The sequence below is a fragment of the Chiloscyllium plagiosum genome, unplaced genomic scaffold, assembly GCF_037043375.1.
Source record: "Chiloscyllium plagiosum isolate Xiang-an unplaced genomic scaffold, Cpla_swu_hap1 HiC_scaffold_13, whole genome shotgun sequence".
Classification (NCBI taxonomy): Eukaryota; Metazoa; Chordata; class Chondrichthyes; order Orectolobiformes; family Hemiscylliidae; genus Chiloscyllium; species Chiloscyllium plagiosum.
Window position 1 is genome coordinate 37,222,890 of NW_028270151.1, and position 11,289 is coordinate 37,234,178.

The 11,289-nt window shown below is 39.0% G+C and overlaps 1 long non-coding RNA gene across 2 annotated transcripts; it reads right to left on the reverse strand.

Moving 5' to 3' along the window:
- Nucleotides 1–2,362: 2,362 nt before the first annotated feature.
- Nucleotides 2,363–9,090, reverse strand: LOC122556006 (uncharacterized). 2 transcript variants are annotated; one of them, XR_006313426.2, is made up of 5 exons: nucleotides 9,042–9,090; nucleotides 5,777–5,814; nucleotides 5,028–5,123; nucleotides 3,723–3,798; nucleotides 2,363–2,591 (listed from the first exon to the last, which is right to left on the reverse strand). It is a non-coding gene; the product is annotated as an uncharacterized LOC122556006 (long non-coding RNA). The 2 variants fall into 2 exon arrangements; XR_006313427.2 differs by lacking the exon at nucleotides 5,028–5,123 and having other exon boundaries at nucleotides 9,042–9,078.
- Between the last annotated feature and the right edge of the window lie 2,199 nt (nucleotides 9,091–11,289).

Genomic DNA, 11,289 nt, shown 5'->3' on the forward strand with positions numbered 1-11,289 from the left:
ATTCATTAACATGTAAATCCCAGAACTTCTTTCAAGCCACTTTCCCGCGATAATGAGGTTTTCTAAAAAAAAGTGACATCTCAGCTCAGACAATACATTAAAGGTGTGAGGTTAGCATCTGTATGTATTCCAATCTTGAGTCAGACTGGTTTTATTTCCAAAGTACGAATTTATAAAATGTCACATGGATTGGACTGCCTACAAATTGTGGGCTTTTGGAACAAAATAGAATGTATCTGAAAATGCACATTCACCCCATAGACTTACATGTATGTGTGCGTGTATGTGAGGGAGAGAGTGAGGATGTGTATGTATGTGTGTGTCTGAGAGAGAGAGTGTGAGTGTGCGTGTGAGAGTGTATGTTTGTGTGCCTGCTTGATAGAGTGTAGGCATGAGTGTGATGGAATACATGCCTGCGAGAGGGTGTGTGCATGGGTATGAGTGTGGGGTGTGTGTGTGTGCCTGAGAGAGAGCATGTGTATAAGAGAGGGTCAGCGTGACATGAACCCAAGAGCTGCTTGAGGCAATCCTCGTGCATACCGAACTTGGCTATCAGCCTCTGCTAGGCGACTGTGCGTTGTTGCATATCCCGAAGTCCACCTTGGAGGACAGTCATCTCCATGATGACATAGCCTGCACTGGGCTGTACACAATCTGCTCCTTTGTCTTTACTATGTGCTTTCAAATTAATTTAACTCCAAATCCCTCTGGACTATTAGTACTGAAAGCTTTTCAAATATCACATAGTCGGTTATGCAATCTCACCTGCTATTTTTACAGCTTCATCTCTTCTACTTTGAGTTAATTGAACAATTAATTCACCAGTTGAAGGTTCATAATTTCAGGGTTTTTAAAGGTGCTTTTTTTCATTCTCCGAAAGAAATTTACAAAATGAGAGAGTAGTTAGCTACATGGAATGTTATTTTAATCTTCACTCAGAAGAGAGGAGAGAGATGGTTTTTCCTTCACAGGTTGAATTGTCCAACCACAAAGCTATTTACCCAGGATCTAATCAAGAAGTTATTACTATGCTGAGTATTGCAGAATACACAACTGATTCTGGTTGAAAAAACAGTCATAAGTCTATCATTAGACAAAACTGTACATACACCCATCCATGGAGCCGAGGTATCTATTATTCACCCACACCACTTGAATAAGCACCCCTGGAAATACAACACAGAGTTCCAGTAATGCATTTTTTAAAGTCTGCAACACCTTATTCCACATTTCCTAGGTTTGAGCAGTAATCTTTTCCCATGTCTATGTCCAAAAAGTAAACGTTATTTTTGCAGAAATGGGCATAAATGCATGACCTATTAGTTAAATGCAAATTGAAACCACATGGGTGGTATTACTGAATAACTATTCATTTGGAATATCACAGCCAAATGTTGTTTTGCAATCCATGAATGGAAAAAGTGACAAAATTGCACCTGGCTGAATGTGTTAAAAATAACTGAGTCTAAGGTTGGTAGTTTGCTGATGTCACCTTGCATGGACAAGAAGTTGAGGAGACATGCAGGGACATTGATGGGGAGAGCTAATATTTGGTGATCAACAGTCTCCAGGCACTCACTCTGAATTTGTGCCCTCTCGTTTCTCAGTGAAGGCGAAGAGGATCTGAAGTGTCATTTAAATAAAATGAGTTGGGGCTTTAAAGAGATACACATACATGGAAATAAGGTAGTCTCTATTCAATTGTGTGATTCTGAAATCACCATTGGAGAATTGGGAACATTTTTCTCATCATTGAGAATTTGATTTTTTTCATTCTTACTGTACTTTCCCAGCTTTCTCACCATTAGCCATGCAACACTGGGGAGAGGTGCATTCTGCCTTCTGCATTAGGTAAGGGTAAACATTAGTCAGGATATTGGGAGACCTTTTCCGTGGTTCTTTAAGATGAAATTTTTTACATCTATCTGAGAAGGCAAAAGTGGAACCATCTCTGCATGTAATCTATAAAACCCACTCACAATATTAAAAATCTGTATTAGGTCACCCTTCAATCTTTTAATGTCTAAAAGAAATAACCTGTCAGTTATGTATCCATTTTGTCAATCTTTATCACACCTTCTCTTGTATTATGGATAATCATGGTCTTCAGGACTTTGCATGTTACATTTCCCACAGCATTTCTATAAAATGGTGACAGTTTAATTTCTCTTGTTATTGCTTCTAAATACCAATACTAGAAATTAGAAATGGGTGGAGCATAAAGTTATCTTGTCAAACAGGCAAATGAGCTTTAATGGGTTTTAATGTATATTCTTTCACTTCCCTTTTAAACTAGATACGGAGGTTTGATCCTCCATGTTCATGATATTTTATGTCAGAATCAGAAACAGAATACATGTGTTAATGAGACAATTTATTACTATCCAGTACATAAACTGATATTGAGCACTAAATAAATGTTAAACACAGAACAAATTAATTGATGGAATTCATCCTGATTTCATGTGATCTGAAAATGATCTCTTTCAGGCCTTCCAGGTTTGATGTTTGACTGCATTTTTGATTTCTAACAGGTAGCAAGCTTGTGCTTTCTTGTTGAGGCCACATAGCTTGCTCCCAGGGTCACCCACCTGGATGGAAAGAGGGTGGGGAATTAGCAGTCAGATAAGTATTGTGGGTGATACATTGCGAGCTTGGATGTTTTGGGTGGGCTGAAACTCAAAAATATGCAATGTGCATTGAGGGAAAATGTATGATAAACAGAATCAGGTCACCAAGGTTGATAGACCAGTGACTCCTTGTCAAAGCTTTGACAAGTACATGGAGGTAGAGGCGGTAAGCCTGATAGTCTTTCCTGGCACAAAACAAATGAGTGATGGAATTGGAAATAAAACACAACAAGCTTTCTGTTGTCATCTGACAGATGACAAGACCCTGACTCAGATCCAGATTTCAAATAAGTTACATGGACTCTTATTGGTAAAATATGCTGCACTTTCCTGAATATGTCTAACATAAGTGCACACTACTTAAGATACATTATCTGAGTTAGCAGCTATTAGGAAAGATTTGACAGTGTGCCACAACTTTTATGATTGTTTATCTTTAGACAAGTGACTTGGAAACAGTATGAGATGTGATTCTGGCTAAGTTTTCTAAAGTAGTCAATCAAAATAACAATATATTTTTCTCAAATGTTATAATTTTTATGAAGGACGTTTTATTGAAATTGCAAGTTTTGAAAGCTGTGTTGATATGCCATCTGTAATTTTGTACTTAGTCACACCTCTGCCAGTAACAGAGAGAAGTTTAGTGCAAACAGTATTTGTTTATTTTGTAGTTGATTTCTCACTTTTTCTGCTCAGATGTAACATGTTAATGCATCCTGAGATCATTCTGTTTTACCATTCTGACAGAGCAGCAGTCCATTTAATTTAGTTTTCATTAAGTGGTTAGATGGTAAGTGTTTTGCTCACGCATGCCACTTGAGAGAAATACACTGTTAGGAATTGATTATCTAGAGGAGTTATGGCAGAGATAGAATTTGTCTGTTAAATGGGACATATAGAATTCTGATTCTTTAACAACTACAAACGTGTTGTAGATAATACAATCTCTTCTTGTAAATATTGAACTTATAAAGAATTGTGCGTTAGTTTAGCATTTCTATTTTCTAAGAGTTTATTCTTTTGTTCACATAATTGCTGTTGACTGAATACTAGCAACAAAGTATAAGAGGTTAGACATGGAACTGGGAATACCTGCTTTGACCAGAGATCAGTTGTTCATTGTAAAGTCAGTTGATTTTGATATTGTGGCTTACATTATTCTCATTATCTGCCAAAACAAAATTGTTAACATTAAAGTAAGAAAATTATTGTACATTGTACTTTTGTATGGAAATGCCAATTTAAGAAAAAGAGCTGAATAATATACTGCTCCTGGCAAGATGCAAGGTGCCTGAGAGAATCAAAAAGATTGATTTTGCATAAGCATTGGAAATAAAGATTTAAAAGATGAAAATTCATTTATTCAACCATAGTATTGCAATTTTTAAATTCAGGATTTATATGGACGTTAAAGTTGAACCAAGCTCTCTGAATAAGAGAATGTGTGTATACCTTATACTTCAGATCGTATTTTTGCCATACTGGAGTTTTCAGTGTGACACTCTGCTGCTCTTTGTATAGTGCGTGAATGACCAATGCCAAGTTAAACTGTTCAATTGCATTCCCACAATTAAAGGAAGGAGGACATGACAGTGCCCTATGGATGCATGTTAAATATACTTGTTTATATATGAAGAATATTTGATGCAATCTCCTTTGCCACTGTTCTGTATTCTGGTTAAAAGGATAAGCTGGCAGCATAGCTTGATGATAAGTCAGCTGTTTAGTTGACAGTAACAAAATGGCAGTACAGGAGTGGTGTAAGATTAAAAAAAAGAATATTGTGTGAGCAATAACACCTCTGAAAAATTCATTTGCAGCTGGGATCTTATTCTGTCCAATGCTAAAAGTTTTGGACAAATCAGCATTCATGGCCAGTAAGGATGCCAGTCTCTGTTCACTGTTATGGTAACCAGCCAGGAGGCAGATCTATTGGACACATCATTCAAATTGGTCTGTTTCAGCTTGAAGAGCTGCGTCAGTGGCTTCCAATGTGAATGTGTATTTGTTTTTTTCTAGTATGCATTGCATACTAGAAAATACTTCCTCTGTGGCAGTATACTTTTGAGAGTTTCAGATTTTTCAACTCTTTGTGCCAAACGTATGTTGCAGTCAACTCCAAAATTCCCATTTTAAAGCACTAATAAAAACAGCAATTAGCGCACAGTAATTAAAATGTTCATCGCCATATTAAGTTTCTAATGCTATCTCAAGAAAATACTTGAGCAAACAGGTATGGTCTTATTACATTAATCAAATGTGTGTAAGTTGCACATCACTACAAAACTCTGTTCATAATATTCAGATTACTTTTCGAAAAATAAATGATATGATAAGATTAGAGGTTTATGGAAATATATAATGTGCTTGATATTAGATTTTTAATTTCTCTCATACCTGTGCTACATTTGTACATTTCACCACATGCCACCTATTAACATGTTGCTTTTAGATCGCATTTCCATATTGTGTGCCGTTCTCATAATCTTTAAACTAAAGTAGAAACATTCGGACATACCATTAAAAACCATAGTTATTTTTTAACCCAGCCTGCATAAATGAAATGTTATCCAAATTATTAGCATACATGTGAAATGAGTGCTCTCACGCAGCAATTTTTGCCAAATAGGCATTTTAGTAACAAGAGGTAAAGCATCTGCTTAAAATATGCAACATTAGAATTTAATTTCACCACCGAGATGCTTTTGTGCGATTAGGGTTGCTGCAGAGCACATGAACATAGCGTTACGTGTCGGCAGGTGCATGCCACCAAATTACTGCTTTTAATTTGCATATTCATCTGCTAAGAAGCATGTCATTATCATATCAAAGGGATACTGAGCAACATCTAGCTTCAAGAGATGTGGCATAGTTTCAATTTGAGCAATTAATGCAAGATGAGGACACTCTCTGTGTCATGTCTCCCAGGGCTAGCGGCAGTCAAGCTTATTGTGAGATGCCAGGAGGACTGAGGCACCAGTTGGCATAGAAGGGGTGGTTTGTATGATAAACTAGAGCAAATATCAAAAGCTATGCTTAATGATATGCGTTTTTGTTTTTAAGAAAATCTGATTATCAAGACAATTAGTGCAGTATAATTCTTGGGTACATCTCAGTTAGCATTTCTCTAGCAATGTAATAGTTACCTTGAAGGCGATTTTCTTTCTGTTTTCAAAACTCCTCACTTTTTTTCAGGTACAAGAGAAGTTAGGGGAGATTTAGTATGTCTTTTCAAAATGATCATGTTCACAAATTCCAAAAATAGCAAAACATTCTAATAAGCCCATAACAAAAACGAACGAAACATTGTTTAAGAAAGGCTATAAGGCAATGCCTGGAGATGATAAACCTGTAAGTCTGACATTGGTGGTGGGCAAGTTGTTGGAGGTGATTCTGAAAGTAGGGTTTACGGCATTTAGAGAGTCAAGGATTGATTAGAGGTAGTCAGCATAGTTTTATGCAAGAAAAATCGTGTCTCACAAACTTGATTGAGTTTTTTGAGGAAGTAACCGAAACAATTGATGAGGTAAGAGCAGTAGACATTGTTTACTTCGACTTTGGTAAAGCCTTTGACAAGGTCCCACATGGTACACTGATTAGTAAAGTTAGATCACATGGGATTCAGCCTGAGCTTGCCAATTGGATGCAAAATTGACTACATTAGGAGACAGAGGGTGATGGTGGAGGGTTGTTTTTCAGACTGGAGGCCTGTGACCAGCAGTGTTCCACAGGGATCTGTACTAGGTTCACTTTTGTTTGTTATTTATGTAAATAATTTGGATGAGAATATTGGAGACATTATTAAAATTTGCAGATGACACCAAAATTGGCAGTATAGTGGACAGTGAAAAAGGTTACAAAGAGATCTTGATCAATTGGGCCAATGGGCTGAAGAGTGGCAGATGGAGTTTAATTTGGATAAATATGAGGTATTGTATTTTGGTAAAACAAACAAGGACAGGCCTTATACAATTTATGGTAGGCCCTGGACAGTAGTGTAAAACAGAGAGATCTAGGGGTTCAGTTACATAATTCTTTGAAATTTTCATCACTGTTAAACAGGATAGTTAAGAAGGCATTTAGCATGCTTGCCTCATTGTTCAGACCTTCCAGTACATCATGTTAAGGTTGTACGGGACCATAGGTGAGGCCTGTTCTGGAGTACTGTGTGCAGTTCTGGTTACCCTGTTGTTGGGAGGATATTATTAAACTGGAGGGGATTAGGAAAAGATTTACCAGGATGTTGCTGGGGATGAAGGTTTTGAGATATAAAATAGACTGGAAACACTGTGACTTTTTTCACTGGAGCATACGGTGTTGAGCTTCATAAACCTTATTGATGCATAGATAAGGTAAATTACAAGGATCTTTTCCCTAAGGTGAGAGAGTTCAAAACTAGGGGGCATATTCTTAAGGTGAGAGGAGAGAAATTTAAAAAGGACATGAGGGGGCAACCTTTTTACATAGAGAGTAATTTGTGTGTAATATGAACTTCCAGGAAAAGTGGTGGATGCAGGTACAGTTGCAACATTTAAAATGCATTTGGATAATTTCATGAATAGGAAAGGTTTGGAGGGATTAGGGCCAAGCTCAGTCAGTTGGGACTAGTTTAGTTTGGGAACATGGTCAGTATGGACTGGCTGGACCAAAGGGTCCATGCTGTATGAGTCTATGACTCTATTAGAGGAACTGAATTGAACAGCATGAAAGTTATCATGAGCATATACAGAACCTTGCAAGGCCATCCCCAAAAATATTTAAATATAGGATAGTCACAAATAAATCAAGTCAAAATTTTACAGAACATCTTTACCCACAGAGAAGTTAAACTGTGGAACTTGCTATCACAGGAAATAGTTGAGGCGAATGGCATGGATACGATTGAGAGAAAGTGAGATAATAGAAGGCTATCCCACTCAAATAAGATGGAAAAAATTTAGGCTCATTTAGAACACAAACACTGACATCAGCTTGCTGGATTTGAAGGTTAAATGCAACTGTGTTTAACAATGTAAATACTAAAGGGTTTTTCTATTTGTTGATAAATTGGTAAATAAGAGACATAGGAGAAAGTGAGGACTGCAGATGCTGGAGATTAGAGTCGGGGGCGTGGTGTTGGAAAAGCACAGCCGGTCAGGCAGCATCTTAGGAGCAGGCGAATCAACATTTCAGGCAAAAGCCCTTCATCAGGAATGAGGCTGTGAGCCTAGGGAGTAGAGAAATAAATGGGAGGAGGGAGGAGGTGGGGCTGGGGGGAAGGTAGCTGAGAGTGGAGGTAATATTAATAGGTCGGAGAGGAGGGTGGAACTGTAAGGTGGGAAGGAAGATGGACAGGTAGGACAGGTCATGAGGGCGGTACTGAGTTGGAAGGTTGGAACTGGGATAAGGTGGAGGGAGGGGAAATAAGGAAACTGGTGAAATCCACATTGATGCCATGGGGTTGGAGGGTCTCTAGGCGTCGAGTGGCTAGGGAGTGGAGACGGAGGAGGCCCAGTAGCTGCATGGCAGAGTGGGAGGGGCAGTTGTGAAGTGTTCTGCCACAGGGTAGTGAGGTTGGTTGGTGTGGGTGTCCTGGAGATATTCACAGAAGCGCTCTGCAAGTAGGTGTCCTGTCTCCCCAATGTAGAGGAGACCGCATTGGGAACAATGGATACAGTAAATGACGTGTGGAAGTGCAGGTAAAGCTCTGAAGGGTGTGGAAGGATCCTCTGGGGCCTTGGAGGAGGTGATGGGGGAGGTGTGGGTGCAGGTGTGCAACTCCTGCGGTGGCAGGGGAAGGTGCCGGGAGGGGAGGGTGATTTGCTGGGGATCATGGATTTGACAAGGGAGTAGCAGTGGCAATGGTCTTTACAGAAAGTGGATAGGGTCGGGGAGGGAAATATATCTCCGGTAGTGGGGTCTGTTTGTAGGTGGCGGAAATGGCAGAGGATGATGCGATGTATTCCATTTGTTGGTGACGGAAATGGTGGAGGATGATACAATGTATTCTGTTTGTAGGTGTCTGCATGAAACACTATATAGGACAAGCAGCCAGACAACTAGCAATCTACATCCACAAACACCAATTGGCCACTAAGCACTACAACCAGCTGTACCTCGTAGCCATACACGCAGATGACAAGGAGCACAAATTTGACTGAGACAACACAACAATCATAGGACAAGCTAAGCAGAGGACAGCCAGAGAATTTCTAGAAGCATGGAACTCATCCACCGACTCCATCAACAAACACATAGACCTAGTCCCAATATTTCAGACACTACAACGAACTACCGGAACCGGCAACCGGAAGCAGCGGGAATGGAACAAAATAAAATCCAGAAGACACAGTACAGCAGCGCTTCACAGGAGGCTCCAAAGCACTGAAGATGTCACTTAGCCAGGGACAAAGCATATGCAAATTAACTTACCAGCTTGGCGAGGAAAGCCACAACCACGTCAACCGGCACCCGAATTACAAACCATTACCCAAACCTTGAACATGTATAAACAGCAAGACATGTTTACATGGCACCATTAACAAAATAGAACATCCCAAGGCAGTTCACAGAACATTAGCAAATAAAATTTGACAATAAGCTGCCCAAAGAGATAATAGAATAGATAATAAAAACCTTGGTAAAAGAAACTTTTTAAGACTAATCTTAAACGAGCAAAGGAGGTTGAAAGCTAGGAGAAATCGGAAGGAATTCCAGATTCCCTTATCGAAGGCCCAGGCTAGGAAGCTGTATCATCAATGGTAGAATAATAAATAGGAATTAGGAGAGTGAGGAGGCCATTTGGCCCCTCAAGCCTGCTCTGGCATTTGATATATTCAGTTGCGGTCACAATTGCACTTTCCTGCCTACCTCTGATGTGCCAGTTGACTCTCTTGTTAATCAACAATCAATCTACCTCTCTTAAAAGTATTTAATGGCTCTGCTTCCATTGTTTTCTGTGAAAAGACTCGTGACCATCTCAGAGAAATTTCTTCTTCATCTCTGTCTTAAATGGGAGATCCTTCCTTTTGAAACTGTATCTCCTTATTCTAATCCCTCCCACACGGGGACGCATCATTTTATTATACACCTCTCAAGTCCCCTTCCCTTTTTGAAACATACAAGATGACTTCTCCTTCTTGTGAAGTCAAATGGATAGGGAAGCATCCTTCTGAACATTTCCTTATAGGATAACCCTTTGATCCAGGAATCAGTTGAGTGAAGTTTCTCTGAACTATTCCTTATGCAATTAAGGCAATCCTTAAGTAAGGAAAGCAAAATTGTATACATCTTTCTAAATGTTGCCTCAGTAATGCCCTATACACCAATTGCAAAATATCTCCATTTTTATTTTCCATTGCACTTACAATAAACCTTCCATTAGCTTTCCTAATCCTTGCTACAATACATAAGAACTTTTTGTGAATCATTTATCAAGACATCCCCCATCCCTATGTATTTCAGAATTCTGCAGTCCCTTTCCATCTGAATAGTACGTTGCTTTGCTATTTTTCCTGCCAAAGATGTTATGTTCACATTTTCCTACATTAGACTTTACCTGCCATTTTTTTTGTCCATTCACATTGCAGTCCTACAATTCTTTGTGGACTCCTAATGTCCCCCTCTCAGATTATTGTCATATCCATCTACGACATCAGCACATTTAGCAACAATATATTCAGTCCTTGCAAAAAAAATCAATTTTATTTAGATTATAAGTAGTTCAGGACTCAGCACTGATTGCTGCAGCACTCCACTCAGTACATATTACATAGTAATCAAAATGACCCATTTTATGCTTATTGTCTAATTCCTGTTAGCTAACCAGTCCTCTATCCATGCTAATGTGTTACCCCACTACACCATGAGCACCTTATTTGTGTAGTAACCTTCTCAAATGCCTTCTGGAAATCTAAGTGCACCACTTTCACAACTTTTCCCTTATCTGAGTTGCATTCTAATAGATCATTCAAACACAATTTCCCTCTCTCAAAACCATGATAATTTTGCTTGATTGCAATGAGATTTTCTAACAGCTTAGCGAAAGATTCTAACATTTTCCAAAAGGCTGATGTTAAATTAATTGGCCTGAGATTTTCTGCTTGTTGATCCCTCCGTATTTGAATAGAGTAGTTAATTTTGCCATTTTCCAATCTGATTGGACATTTCCAGAATCTATGGAACTTCAGAAGTTAAAACCAATACATTTACTGTCACTGCAGCCACTGGTGTTGTGAACCTAGGATGAAGTCCATCGGGACCTTGGGTCTTGCTACTTTTTAGTTCTGATCATTTTCTCAGTACCATTTCCCCAATGAACATAATTGTTTTAAGCTCCTTCCTCTCTCTCACCAAGGATTCACAATTATTTCTGGGATGTCATTTGTGTCCTCTACAGTGAAGACAGACACAAAATATATGTTCAGTTCAACCATTATTTGCTTATTTTCCTAGGCTCAGTTTCTAGATAGAGTCATAGAGATGTACAGCACGGAAACAGACCCTTCAGTCTAACTCATCCATGCCAATTGGATAGCCCAACCCAATCTAGTCCCACTTGCCAGCACCCGCCCATATCCCTCCAAACCCTTCCTATTCATATGTCCATCCAGATGCCTTTTAAATGTTGCAATTGTACTAGCCTCCACCACTTCCTCTGGCAGCTCATTCCACACATGTA